Source organism: Galleria mellonella, unplaced genomic scaffold, assembly GCF_026898425.1.
Source record: "Galleria mellonella isolate WM207_F2 unplaced genomic scaffold, CSIRO_AGI_GalMel_v1 utg352, whole genome shotgun sequence".
NCBI classification, from domain to species: domain Eukaryota; kingdom Metazoa; phylum Arthropoda; class Insecta; order Lepidoptera; family Pyralidae; genus Galleria; species Galleria mellonella.
In genome coordinates this window covers 2,364,484-2,380,758 of record NW_026442084.1, presented here as the reverse complement: position 1 = coordinate 2,380,758, position 16,275 = coordinate 2,364,484, and the positions used below count along the sequence as shown (strand labels likewise).

General features: G+C 31.9%; 1 protein-coding gene across 8 annotated transcripts in view; it reads left to right on the top strand.

Annotated features, from left to right (window-relative positions):
- The window catches only part of LOC113519445 (latrophilin Cirl), a 461,571-nt gene that overhangs the window by 237,364 nt on the left and 207,932 nt on the right, over window positions 1–16,275 (top strand). The window contains exon 2 of one of the 8 annotated variants that reach the window (XM_052896947.1): window positions 8,950–9,007. The exons of the other annotated variants lie outside the window; for them this stretch is intronic. The gene's annotated coding sequence lies outside the window, so the exon portion shown is untranslated. The remainder of the gene's footprint in view (window positions 1–8,949; window positions 9,008–16,275) is intronic. 8 annotated transcript variants of the gene reach the window in all.

Sequence of the window (16,275 nt, the reverse complement as noted above, 5' to 3'; positions counted from 1 at the left end):
GCGTTATCCCCAATCTCCAAGTCCGCTATCTGACCTCAGGGTTATGGTGAAGGTGCTAGCTCAATTACTTCGACACAAATTTATTTATTTATTTTATTATTAACTATCTTTTTAACCGCTACTTTCTACGTGTGGATTTCAGAAGTAGGAAATCTAATGAAATAGACTATTTCCAGTTTATTTATTCAATTTTAGTTTTTCAACAACTTTTCTAAAAAATATTATTGTGACTTCTATTGATCTTATTAAGAATCTTCATATCAAATTATCTTAAATATCTTTTATGTACATATAGATGTTAGGTTATAACGAAAATGTGCACAGGCAGGCTTATTCTTTAAAGGGATTTCTTCCAGTCAACCGTGAGAACCCGAAAAGAGAAAGTACCTATAGGGCTTGTAAATGAAGTATAACATATATTGGAAATAAATAATAGGATAAATAAAAAGGTGTATTATATATCAATATAATATAATAAGGTGTATTATATATCAATATAATTAGTGACTGAATATGGGTAGAACAAATAAATAAAATTAATATAAGAGAGATTGAGATTATTGATTATTGAGATTTCACGCCGGCTGGTGGAAACCTCTGGTGACCAGAAGGCTGGCTTATACTTTGGTCAACGCATTTCTATTGCTATACAGCGTGGAAATGCAGCAAGTATCCTAGGCACCCTACCAGCTGGCAGTGATCTTTAAGAATTTTTTTATCTATATATATATATATATATATATATATATATATATATATATATATATATATATATATATATATATATATATATATATATATATATATATATATATATATATATATATATATATATATATATATATATATATATATATATATATATATATATATATATATATTTTTTTTATAATTATCTCTAATTATATATCTAGATTAACTATCTCTTCTATTTAGATATTTATAGTTAGTTCAATTAGTTCATATTAAAGATATAAACACGAAAAATTAATATATACATATATACATGTAACTCAACTGTCAAGTGTATTGTAAAATCTTTTTGTTTGACCTTTGAAGGCATGAATGATCTTCGCTGTTCTGATAACATTATATGTATATTACTTAAGTACATATTACTAATGCATTTTATTATTACTTACTGTATTTTTATATTATTTTTATACAAATATTTAATTTATTTATATCAACACAAAAATACTTTAATCTTAGTTATTTAAATAATTTTTTGTTTATTTAAAAAAAACGGAGGTAACTACGATAATAATAGTAAAACAGTACGTATTGGTTTCACTATACCACATTGAGTCTATTCGAACAAAGCCAAGCAAATTTCCTTCCTGTATACACTCAAGAAAATGCAAATACTCAAGAAAGAAACGTATTCCGGTAGAATCAAGAGGAGAGATTGCTTCTAGCCAAATCAATTGGAACAGGCATCTTAAATTAACTGCGTAGTACAAACGAACGATTGTAAGCTTTAGCACGTTAGAAATAAAGATGTAATTGAGTAAGAACATAAATTGTCACTTATTATCATTTCCAGGTCGCTGATCGGTAATGTCATTACCGTGACAACTATATTGACAGTCATTAATTTGACAGTTTGACAGTTGCAGATACGATTGTCGTACTTAATGTTAACGTCGATCGAGCTAATTGTTTCTAGGTCATTTGATAAATTTGCTAAAATATGAGGGCAGCTAAGATATTAGCAATATTAATTGTTGCTACGTACCTACCTAATTTTTAGTTAATGTTGAAAACTTTGATTGTATAGATGGAGCATCGAATGTCAAAAACGTGTCAAATTTTGTAATAGCTAAATTGACATTTAGTTGACTCAATTTGACACATTTTTTTAATAAAAAAAAAAACGCATCCTTATTACAATGTTGCAAGTAATTGGAATATTTATATTTTCCAGATCAGGTTGATTTTTTAAATTTTAGTTGCAATATTTTTTTAATTAAGTATATAGATATACGTATTGCTTACAAGTTTATACATGTAATAATAAAAACAGAGGCCATTTTCAATGATTTTGAAAACCAAAACATATTTAACATCTATACTTGGATATAAAACAAAGTAATCACTATATCAAGATGCTTTTGTTAGTTTGTAATGATCTTGCATAACTACGAATCTTCATGCACTGTTTAGTTTGTTCTTTTAAATATGCTCTTTATAGTTTTGCATCGTCTGTATTCTTCAATATAACCTTACAATATATTTTCTCCCTTATACAAAGTAATAAATGTACATTATGGTAACCCTATTCACGCACACATGGATAAAAAGTTGATCTGTTTTTGGCGAAGGATTTGTGTGCAGACACTGTATTTACACTCGTATATTTTCTAATGTTGAAAAACAACAGTACCTACACATAACTCCATTAAACTACAGTGTAGTTTAAATGTAGGTTGTAAATTGAATCACAATATTACATTGTCCAAACAACATTTTTAAGTTTTGTTATCAAAGGAAATTTTAACCGACTTCAAAAAAGGACGAGGTTCATTGCTCGATTAAATATTGTTTTTATGTTTAATTATTTTTGTGGTAAGAGAGTTATCGTTTGTATATATATATATATATATATATATATATATATATATATATATATATATATATATATATATATATATATATATATATATTATTTTTTAATTAATTATCTCTAATTATATATCTAGATTAACTATCTCTTCTATTTAGATATTTATAGTTAGTTCAATTAGTTCATATTAAAGATATAAACACGAAAAATTAATATATACATATATACATGTAACTCAACTGTCAAGTGTATTGTAAAATCTTTTTGTTTGACCTTTGAAGGCATGAATGATCTTCGCTGTTCTGATAACATTATATGTATATTACTTAAGTACATATTACTAATGCATTTTATTATTACTTACTGTATTTTTATATTATTTTTATACAAATATTTGTATGATATATAAATACACTATATTCTTCTATTTCATATTTTTTTTATACAACTTACAATGGCAAACAAGCTGACGGCCCATCTGATGGAAAGTGGTAAACGTCACCTATAGACATGAGCAGTACCACGAACCTAACAGAGTATACTGTTTCGCCCATGATACCCCCCCATGCGTTACCATTCCTGAAGACTCACATGTTATTCCTCTGTACCCTGTAAATGCACGCCATATTCACCCTTCAAACCGAAACAGAGCCATGCAAACACAACTGCTTCACGGTAGAAACACGAATGGGACAGAGGTACCCAAGCAATCGACTTTTGTACAAAATCTCCCTCTGGTTCGTTTCATTATTTCATCATTTCGTTGCATCATCAATTGTATTTATTATTTAAACTTTACATAACGTATCCATCCAAACATTCTGTAACTAAAAACCTTACAATCACGTTTTCACTATAAAAGCTTTAATGACTTTCTTCTATGGAAATACAGATACATTTGAAGTCACAGGAAAACCACTTAACTTGAATACATTTTGAATCAAAAGTAACATCCTCCTGCACCCCCTTTTACCCCCTTTGCGGGTATTTTGATTAATTACCGACTGCTAATTTGAATGGCGTAGTTTTGATACAGTATGAATGGACGTCTCCTTGATTAAATTCAGTTTATGGACAGGAAACGTCATCGCTTCTAATAATTGATCTTTATTTACAGTCTAGGGCGAAACAAGCAATAAAGTATTTATAGCGAATTGTAATTCTGTTATATATTTTTGACCAAATGTTGGCAATATATGGAATATACATTATATTTATTGCCATTTATTGTATACGTTTATACAAACGATAACTCTCTTACCACAAAAATAATTAAACATAAAAACAATATTTAATCGAGCAATGAACCTCGTCCTTTTTTGAAGTCGGTTAAAATTTCCTTTGATAACAAAACTTAAAAATGTTGTTTGGACAATGTAATATTGTGATTCAATTTACAACCTACATTTAAACTACACTGTAGTTTAATGGAGTTATGTGTAGGTACTGTTGTTTTTCAACATTAGAAAATATACGAGTGTAAATACAGTGTCTGCACACAAATCCTTCGCCAAAAACAGATCAACTTTTTATCCATGTGTGCGTGAATAGGGTTACCATAATGTACATTTATTACTTTGTATAAGGGAGAAAATATATTGTAAGGTTATATTGAAGAATACAGACGATGCAAAACTATAAAGAGCATATTTAAAAGAACAAACTAAACAGTGCATGAAGATTCGTAGTTATGCAAGATCATTACAAACTAACAAAAGCATCTTGATATAGTGATTACTTTGTTTTATATCCAAGTATAGATGTTAAATATGTTTTGGTTTTCAAAATCATTGAAAATGGCCTCTGTTTTTATTATTACATGTATAAACTTGTAAGCAATACGTATATCTATATACTTAATTAAAAAAATATTGCAACTAAAATTTAAAAAATCAACCTGATCTGGAAAATATAAATATTCCAATTACTTGCAACATTGTAATAAGGATGCGTTTTTTTTTTTATTAAAAAAATGTGTCAAATTGAGTCAACTAAATGTCAATTTAGCTATTACAAATTTTGACACGTTTTTGACATTCGATGCTCCATCTATACAATCAAAGTTTTCAACATTAACTATAAATTAGGTAGGTACGTAGCAACAATTAATATTGCTAATATCTTAGCTGCCCTCATATTTTAGCAAATTTATCAAATGACCTAGAAACAATTAGCTCGATCGACGTTAACATTAAGTACGACAATCGTATCTGCAACTGTCAAACTGTCAAATTAATGACTGTCAATATAGTTGTCACGGTAATGACATTACCGATCAGCGACCTGGAAATGATAATAAGTGACAATTTATGTTCTTACTCAATTACATCTTTATTTCTAACGTGCTAAAGCTTACAATCGTTCGTTTGTACTACGCAGTTAATTTAAGATGCCTGTTCCAATTGATTTGGCTAGAAGCAATCTCTCCTCTTGATTCTACCGGAATACGTTTCTTTCTTGAGTATTTGCATTTTCTTGAGTGTATACAGGAAGGAAATTTGCTTGGCTTTGTTCGAATAGACTCAATGTGGTATAGTGAAACCAATACGTACTGTTTTACTATTATTATCGTAGTTACCTCCGTTTTTTTTAAATAAACAAAAAATTATTTAAATAACTAAGATTAAAGTATTTTTGTGTTGATATAAATAAATTAAGTTGTAAATTGCTAAAATCGAAAAGGGAATGTTGCGTTGGTTTGTCCATTTGAAGAGGATGGATGAAAGAAGAATTACGAAAGAGATTTATCGAGCAAGAATGAATGGAGATGTCTATAGGGGACGTACTGAAGAAGGACCGAATTAAAAATACTCGTAACCGGCGATCGTCTATGAAAAAGTTGATGAATGTGGAAGAAACGAAAGAGGTTTATTTGAGGACAGAGGTACCCAAGCAAACGACTTTTGTACAAAGGCTCCCTCTGGTAAATAAGCCACTCTAACGTAACATACTTAAACGTTACGATGTAATACCAGTATGTTTAAATCGATTTAATGCCACCCATATAATGGCATCCATTAAATGATTTAAAATTAATGATGATATCTGTAATGCAATGAGAGTAATATCCAAGTGACATTTGATGTACGCTAATGAGAAATGACACATCATTCGTTCTGATGAATTTACACCGTGAAATCGTTTGGAAGGAAATTAAAATTAATAGTTTTTACCATCATATTATTGACATCATGTTATCTCTTTTTATGTAACTTCTAAAAGTAAAAGGTAATCATTTTGTTTTTTTTTTATCAGGGCTTAGTTTGATAATGATTTTTTCGATTGTTAAGGATTAGGATTGCACTCTGTAAAGATTCTGCGTTCTGTAAAGATTAAATACCCCATATTTCTTTAAAGAGCACAATCTTTACGCTATGGTAATCTTTAAGAAAAAAGCATTAATCCTTTTTTAAAATACCGACAGCATATCTGTAATGCCTCTGGTATTGCGGGTACTCATGAACGACGGTAGTCACTTACCATCAAGTGACTGTTCTCGTTTGCTCTATGTGTTATATATATATACAAAATCCTTATGTAATAAAATTATTTATATCAACCGTTCTCTGTCCGCTGCTGAATATAGGACTCCCTTATAGACTACCATAAGAAACAGTCCTCAGCCACCTGCATCTACTGACTCTCTGCAATGCATTTGAATTCGTCACTCTATCTAGTGACGGGATCGTCCTACGCTGCGTTGAAAATTGGATTGCAGACACAATTCCACGTTCTAAATTCAAATCTTTTAAAAAATATTTACTGAATGCCTATAAAATTCTAAACCTGTAAAGCTTTGTTTTGCAATGCGATATAAGAAAGATTTATGAGAAATAAATCTCAAGATTCATACATCCAACAGGGAGTCACTTTCGCCGAATCTCCTATGTTTACGTTCATCATAAATATATTGAATTTTATACCGGGACTGAGACAATAAAAATAAATTGCCGCGCCGTCCGTTTTATTATCCGTCAATACGCAACAAATAAAACAGCAATAACGGGTCCCAACGATAACTTTACAAACAGACACCGATTGTATATGTAATCTGTAACAAAGCGGGGTCGTTTGTGTGAGTGCGCAATTTTCAACTGTCAGCCCCAAGCTTTCAGTACGCGGCATTTGGCAACCACGTAGTAATGGCACAATAAATAGTTTGCAGCCCTCACCCATCTGTCACTTAACTAGTAAAATATACAGACGTCATTCAGAGACCCGCGGTGAAAAATCGCGGCTAGGTTGCGCACCCCTGGCTGGGCGCGTTCCGCGAAACAATCGATGCAGTTCTAAACCTAACATTGCACAGTTTTAGGGTACACTTTCATTCGTGTATTGGAAGGAATAAATTTAAATATTTGTTAACTTAAAATGTAACTCATGTTGCCGGAAATACAGTCTAAATTGCACGGGTGAACATTTGTTTCTTGAGTAGTCGGTTATGACACTTGAATATCGTTTTTATTGCGCACGATTTAAAGTGTAAATTCTGTTCACTTTTTGTTGTCGTTGCCGGTCTGCGTGGGGGTTATTTAACTTTGAAGTTGCTCAAAAGACCCCCGATCTGGGATTCTGGTGGATTTCTTTTTGGATTAAAGGCCCCATGAATATAATGATAATTCGTTTGATGGTTATTAAGGGTGAGACTTCGTCACGTGACGGTCTTTTAATAACATATTTTTCTTTCTTGATAAAAGAATTTTCTTTGCCGTCAATTCCATATCGTTATTTCTAAATCATCATAATATAATAAGATCAGTTAATAATTTAGATTTTTCAAAAATCAAAGTTCTTGATTTGTCAATCCTCGCCTATTTTAATTTTTACTAATATGTACTTATTACAAATACGCTTATCTGACTATCTATATGTTCTCTTAAGTAAAAATTAATGATAACTACGAGTATATATACTTAATACATACATAACCTTGGCTGAATGTATGAATGTTTGTTACTCTTTGATGATGGCTGAAATGATGGTGATGATAATGAACTACCGGTTTAAATTACGTGTAATTTAGTCGATAACGCTCAATTAGTTTCGGAACTATCCGGGGACCCTTAATTTTCAGATACATAATAATTAATAAGTAGAAACTTTACTTAGTTTGTGACTAGATGAATAAAAAATATAGATGTTTAAATAACATTATCTCGTATATGTTTGCATATTATGATATTGTATTCGTACTTACATATTTTTTTCATATAACTAATGAAATATACCCGAATGTAAATTTAGAACAGCTCATGTTCAACTCTTTGTCAACTGTAATAGAATTTACAAATTGTTTATTGACTTGTTGCTAAACATACAAACGTTTGGTTACACGTTCATACATACACGTAGTAATTAATGTTTGCGTACAGCAACAAAAGTTGTCAGGTAACACTTGCGATGAGATAATACGTTTGATCAAATATTTGTGTTGATCACAAACATTTGACAAAACATTTGTATCAGTAATAAAACAATTTTAATTGAAATATGTTCTGTCTTTTCAGTTAAGGCATTTTCAACATACACTTGTCGTACTAACTTAGGATCCAATTCTTCCCTCAACTGAATGTGATCATCTATCTATACTTATAATAAATCTGTAGAGAGGTCAATTCTGTACATGAAATATATTTCCAAAATAACTAAGCCAGTAAGTTTTGCCAGTAGTTGCCACGCTTGGCAGGCGGCAGTTAGGCTTTTACATATTATTATTTTTACAACACAGGGGGCAAACGAGAATGCGGCTCACCTGGTGGTAAGTGACTACCGCCGCCCATGATCACCCACAACACTAATGGCATTGCAGGTGTGCTGCCGGCCTTTTAAAAAGGAATATGCTCTTTTATATGTTTTAAGAAGAATGCTGCTGCCCATCCCTCTACCATATGCTCCCTTAGTCGCCTCTTACGATACTCAACCGTGAAGCAGTCGTTTGCATGGCTGTGTTTCGGTTTGAAGGGTAGAATATGGCGTGAATTTACTGGGTACAGAGGAATAACACCCGAGTCCTCAGGAATGGCAACGCATGGGGGGTATCATGGGCGAAACAGTATATTCTGGTACGTCCATGGTACTGCTCATGTCTATAGGCGACGGTTACCACTTTCCATCAGGTGGGCCGTCAGCTTGTTTGCCATTCTAAGTTGTATAAAAAAAAAAACTCACGGGAATGGAAGGGGTGGCCCATTCTATGCCGGGGCCTACACACTTACCTTACCATAGTATAAATAAACACTTATCTATGAGAGCTGTATACGCCTCTAATTGATATGGTCATCTAGACTAGAACTTACTTATAGCATTGTACTTATTCTGTTTAATTATCGTGAACATATTGTTGGTGTATTTTACATAAATAAATAAATACATTTTTGTTCTAGGTACGGGATGTTGACTTATTGGTGAATTGTCGATGTGACTTTTCGACCGCGTACTAAAGTAAGTAATAAAATAAAACAAAAATAAAATGTTATACTTTTTATTCATACTTTATATTAAGTATAATTTGACAAAAATCATAATTTCTATTCTCGTATAAAAATGTTTTATTTAAATTTTAATAAACATAAAAAATAATAAATATTTTTCGATTGTAAATTAAGGTTACTAAACAATTGTAAATTATACATACACGTATATATGTCTGTCACAATTGTAAATTATATTATATATAAAATGTGGCATGTGGTCCCGGCATAGAATACTCCACCCTTACCTTTCCAGTAGGTATCGTAAGAGGCGACTAAGCGATATACCAACCACCTGCCAAGCGTGCCAACTACTGGCAAAAGTCCCTTTCACGTGGGAGGCCTATGTTCAGCCATGGACAATTAACGGCTGATATAATAGTAATTATAAGTATATATCATATTATAATAATTATAAAATAATAATAATTTGTCTTCATCATCATCATGATCATTATATCAGCCGTCATCTGATTGTCTTGCTATCTAGAAATTGTGTACCAAATGTAAAATGTAGTATATGCAAATTTTTTATATTCATTACTTTATATGGAGGGAAAGCGCACATCCACCGTAATTTAAATGTGAAATTTATGTAAATCACATTCGCACCTTGAGTGTTTCGTGTTCAACCATCGCAGCTGTATCCAGGTTCAGAGATAAACCTGGCTCAAAAGTATTTACTCTCTTACTTTAAGTTGTTTCGATATACTGTGACAGAATCTAGCTTTCATTTCCATACTGTTTAATAACCTAAACGTGTTTCAACAACTTCTGTATGTAATATTTAAAAGATCTAATAATAATAATTTACTTACCAGAAACATACATGCATACATATCTGTCACGTCTGTCTCCCATTAGGGTAGGCAGAAACAATGGAACGGCAAATGCTTTGATTCAAACAGATCACATTCGCTTTCTCTACATTCATAATTTTTTCCACTCTCGCCAGTTACTTCTACTTTTAATTACCAGAAGAAATAGAAACATAGATTATAAATAAACATTGATGAGGAACTAAACTATTATGTAACAAATATAACCAGAATCATCAAGGTCGGTTTAGTACAGTATTCTACACCATTTTGACCACATCAGCTTTCACACAGTCCAAAAATGACTTTTGTTGTGTTCCTTATAGCCTTCCACATTTATACTTACAAGTACTCGTAATACCTTTCTTAAAACTTCTCCTACTCCTTTAATATAGTGTTATAACAACAATAACAAGAAATATATAAATATTTTAAATCAATAGAGTATTCTATATGGATCAAATCAACCTGTTCGTTCAGGATACGTTGATTTACACCAAATCAGATATCGAACATATGTATATATAAAAATGATTAGAAGACTGTCATCATTGTGTTCTCTTGTATTTGATATTTATATGTTATATATATATATATATATATATATATATATATATATATATATATATATATATATATATATATATATATATATATATATATATATATATATATATATATATATATATATATATATGTTGGGTGTCTACTTATCTACTGTATATATTTAATGTATTGTATATTTAATGAATAACAATACCTTGCAAGTTTGTTAATCTCAACTCAAATACTGTGTAATATTGAGATTCAAACTTAAACTCACAATCAACGCGTAGGCTAAGGAAACCTCGTATGTAAATTTGGGAATTTTATACATCGGATGGTATAAGGCATAAGATGTTTTGATTTGTGCAAAAAGTTATAAATTATAGAAAAATAAGTATATTCTTAATATACATATTTAACACTAGCTTTTACCTGTGACTTCGTTCGTGTTACCGGAGGATGTTGATTGATCGGGATTAATAGTAGTCTGCCCTTCTCCATCTCAAATAGTAAGTGTATACCAAGTTTCATGACGACTGGTAGAGCCGTTAAACGCCAATTAACAAAGCAATAAACAAAATTACTTTTGTATTTATATTATTATAAATATTAACAAACAAACAGTGCAACTACAAAATAATACACGTCTTTATTTACTCCATAATCAATATCCTAAGCAATATTTTTTAATTAGAACAATAGAGCGTTAATCATATTTTCGTCGTATGTATTTTAATTAGACGTCAGATAATCGCTAATCTTAATAAATTGCACCATTACACTAAGTACCCGACCAAATCCACGGTCTTCCGATTATGTATATTAGTTAACAAGTGTTGTTAAGTTTCGCATGGTATGACTAAAAGATATTTGAAATAGAGGTACAGCTTAGTAACTCGGAAAACAGCAATTTAAAGGCACTAGTTATTTTAATCATAACTCTAGAGGTGTGCAATTAGGATTCACATGGCGTGGAAAGTAACTGTTACACATTCAATTTAAAACAATGAGGGAGAGAAAGTAAGGCCCCTGCGAAACTCCATCTGTTTCTGTTAAAATTAATTCATTGTATCAATATGAGAAGTATTCTTTATTTTACACAAAAAGTTATTTAAATAGAAAAAAAAAAACAAACATAATAGTGCACAAAGGCTTATCTCTAAAAGAGACTTCTTTCAGCAAACCCAATGATGAGAAAAAGTATTCAAGCAATGCTACTATTATACCAATTTTTATGTGATCTTCATTAGAAACAGATTATCAGATTCATTAAAGAGAGTTCTTTTAGATGTTATGCCATTTCATCGTCAGCTACGAAAAGATTAACTGTATTAGTCCTATATTATCTACCTATCGTCATGTCTTTAGCGTAGTAGGCAGAGAGAACAGTGTGTAAAAGGCCTATATCCCTACATACATCTCTTGCTTTCTGCATTTTGATAGCTCGTCTCAAGCACGTACGCCAGTTCTGGAGTCTTGATTGCCCCATTAGAAAGAACACGGTGTAACTGATCATAATAGATTAATCCAAGTTTACTCCAGTACCTACATTCATCCATTTTTGCGTTAATATATCTGTTTTGTCAACCTTTACCGCCACTGGATTACGAATGTCAACGTTACTCCGCAAATTCTGCATAATTCTATCCTTTTAGTCCTCCAAAAATTTTGTGTGAATTCAAGCTAAAGTGTTCGTTTGTTTACTTATTTAATTTAAGACAACTGCGAAATTTTGCAATCACCGCATCTCAAGATCACTATTTATATCCATTTTACTCTATATAAACATAACACATTTTTTATTTACACTTTTTATTTACTTCTTCGGTTTTTACCATTTCTAGTGTCGCGTTTATTTATTATATTTTCTATAATTTTATTTATTGTATATAAATCCAGTTACTAACAATTCAAATCTCCTTCCTCCATTGGCTGAAACAAATTTTATCAATTACATATTATTGATGTATTTGTGATTTTTCTTACGTGTTTTTTCCTTATACATATTAATATAAATGTATAAATTAATGATTATTAAGTATAATTACTCATTTTTTTAATGTAATAAAGGCAAAGTCTTGATTGCGCGCTGTCAGGATCGAGATTGCGTCACAACCGCTCAAGATTAAGGGTTAGGTAATAAAAGTAGTTATTACATAAAAATATAATGTACGAGTATACTTACGAAAATTTTAGCAATAAAATATTTAATTTATAATTTAAATCAATTGAAATTTAAAACAAATATTTTTTCTTATAATTTCCCCTTTGCAACGGAAATTTTTCCAATAACGGCCTTAATGTAATTGACACCCGGCTTAAAATTTAACTTACCAAGAAACTTAGTTTAGACACTCTAAATTACCCATTATATTAAATTACTGCTCATGAGATTACCTACAATTTGAATATATAAAACTTTGGGTATAAATTATACAACTGATTTTAGTAACAGCAAAAGAAAAATCTAATGTTAATCCTATTTTCGTTTCTTCTGCTTCTATGTTAATTTTCTTCTTCTTCGAAGCTTTACTTCGAAACTGGCCCTCTTATTCAAGAAACCTAAAACTTTAATACAAAACTTATTATAACTATTATAGTTTAAAATATTTATGTTTGAAATTGGCGCAATGGAACAGAACAATACAATGGGTAAAATATATTGACTAGGCATTTTATATTTCTTTCAGAATTATTAGTACTAATATTACAATTATCATGATGTTCCTACTTTTATTCCAGTTATTTATTTTGAATCGTCGTAATACGTTTTTCTCTTCCATTCTCTTCTCTATTGGCAGTCATTTCCGCTTTCATTCCCATTCTGGCCATATCATCTTTCACATAGTCCAACCATGTCTTTTTAGGTCTTCTTCTGCCCTTATAACTATCCACATTCATACTTAATACCTTTCTAAAACATTCTCCTAGTCCTTAAACAGTGTTATAACACTAAAACAAGAAATATATCTATTTATTAAGTCAATAGTTTCGATAGAATTAAATAAAAATGTAAACAAATAATTGGCCCGACCACAAAATAGTCTGTCGATATCCCAAAGAAGTACAAATAAAAAATGGAATAATCGATTGAACTTATTTTTGTGATAATGTTAACAACAACACTAGGTTACGTTTTTATTAAGTTGTTATTGAAGCTGACTATAGTATATAGAAGTCCGAATTATTTATTTGAAAAACAAAACAGTATAAAATTAGTAGTAAAAGCTAGAGAATATGCACACCGATAGGTAATATATGCAAAATAGTAAAAGTACGATAAGTATACGATATCACGCGAAACCGACATTTTGTTAGCATTTATATAAGGCTGGAAACGCCGTGTCGCGATCAGAATGTCCTAAGCCGTTTCTACGGCCATGAGAATTTAAACTCTACGCGAACAGTTATAGAGTTACAATTTAATTAGGTAATAAATTGAGGAGTTCTATTTTAGTTAGAGTAAAAGGAACAGCTAATAATAACAAATGATGGGTCAAGGGTGAATGCAGACGAAGGAATCAAAGAAGAAAATTAGGCGGCGCCACGGCAAATGTGTTGGAATTACAGTTATAACGTCAAATACGAATTCTCAACGGATTTCCTTGTATGTATTTGTATTATTGGTTGTAGTACATTTTCTGGGGTACATTCGTTTCTCTAACAACACCGTGGTTCTAGAGTCAGAAGTCATTAAAGCGAAAATGTTTATAAAATACTGGGATTTTTTTAAGTTTTACTAAACGCGACCGTTTTTTGAATTGTATACATGCGATAGTCGTGATATTGTATAAGATTTTTTTTTTATTTATTTATAGTTTAACAATGATAACTTATAACATTTTTCAATTAACCTAATTTTTATGCGACTACCTATGTTGCGCGTTTATCTCGTCAATTCGCACGCGCGCTTTCCTTTGTGTGTGTGCGCATGTGTACATGCGTGTGTGCATCCGTGTATGCGTGCAGGTTTGTGTGTGTGTGCGTGCGTGCGTGCGTGCGTGCGTGCGTGTGTGCGTTTGTGTGTGCGTGTGTGTGCGTGTGTGTGTGCGTTTGTGTGTGCGTGTGCGTGTGCGTGTGCGTGTGCGTGTGCGTGTGTGTGTGCGTGTGCGTGTGCGTGTGCGTGCGTGTGTGTGTGTGTGTGTGTGTGTGTGTGTGTGTGTGTGTGTGTGTGTGCGTGCGTGCGTGCGTGCGTGTGTGCGTGTGTGCGCGCGCGCGCGCCTGTGCGTGTCTTTCTATGTATCTACGTTTGAAGTAGTTTTTATCTTTTTCACGGAGCAAAATATACCTACTTGTTACCGAGGTCGATAGAACAGATAGATAGATTCAAATACCGACAAATGTTACTTTGTCACACAACTACACAATAACTTATCAAATCGTTTTGCAATAATTGTCTATTTCCTAGAATTCATATTTTATTTTACGGTCCGCATCAAAAAATTATGTACTCTATTACAATACAACAAGGTTTAAAATAGTGTAATTAGCTATTATTTTTAATTTCAGATAAAAACGATAGAATAGCAAATTGCTAGTTGAATAGTTAAATAAGCAATACTTAATAGTATGCTATTATAATTTATTGTTATCTATAACAATACAGAGTTCTATTATCTAAAATTGAATCATAAATTATATTTATTTATATGTATAAAATATTATATAATATTTAAATAATAAATAAACTGCACGTAGCCATCCAAAATATACTTGCAAGCGTAAATTAGAACACAGAGCTTTGAAACATAATATAAAACTTTTATATACCAACTTTTTCAATGTGATGTGTGTTCAAAATATTTCATGTTTCATTGAGTTGTTTTATATTGTCACGATTGGTAACTAAAAAAACATATTTCTTAAAAATCGTTGCGTAGTTGAAATCTTAAATTATGTACTACCAAATTGTATTTACATGGAAACTTTCGAATGGTTCCGCGAGGTTTATAGTCCCGCGTACCTGTAAATCCAAAATCACGGTTGAAACGGGACTGCAGCGCCCTCTAAGGGCCCACATTATCATAAGTTTGTGCCGGTTGAGCCGTTTGAGCCAGTAATCCCGGCTTAAGCTTAGATCAACGGATCTCGCCCATAGCTGTCCCTTCAGACCGCCCTCTGAGTTGTATAAGTAACCTGATGTTTTTAATTATATTCCTTGGCAAGTATATATGTATATTTTACAACACAGGGGGCAAACGAGCATGCGGCTCACCTGATGGTAAGTGACTACCGCCGCCCATGATCACCCACAACACCAGCGGCATTGCAGGTGTGCTGCCGGCCTTTTAAAAAGGAATATACTCTTTTCTTGAAGGTTATGTTGTCGTATCGGTTCAGAAATAGTGCTGCTGGAAGTTGATTCCAAAGAATGGTTGTGCATGGAAGAAAGTGCCTTGAAAAACGCACAGTGGAAGACCGCCACTCGTCCAGATGATTGGGATGAAACTTTAGTTTGTGGCGGGTTGTACGGTGGTGAAAATCAGCAGCAGGTATCAATCCGAACAATTCCTCAGAACACTCCTCATGATAAATTCGGTAGAAGATGTACATAGATGCAACATCTCTGCGTAGTTTCAGTAGGTCAAGTGGGACAGTAAAGCGTTGACTATCAATAATTCGAGCTGCCCGACTTTGAACGCGGTCTAACGGAAGGAGTTGGTACTGTAGCGCTCCTGCTCATAAGTGAGAACAGCATTCTATATGCGGCCTGACTTGAGCTTTATATAAATATATAGGGTAATATCGAAGAGTCCTTGTTCAAACATACACAAATTCACTTATACCAAGACGAGCTCCAGCCAATGCAATCACTCTACTTCCTCGAAGGGATGTATGTTCTCATATTTGCATTTTTATCGATAGAGCAGAGAAT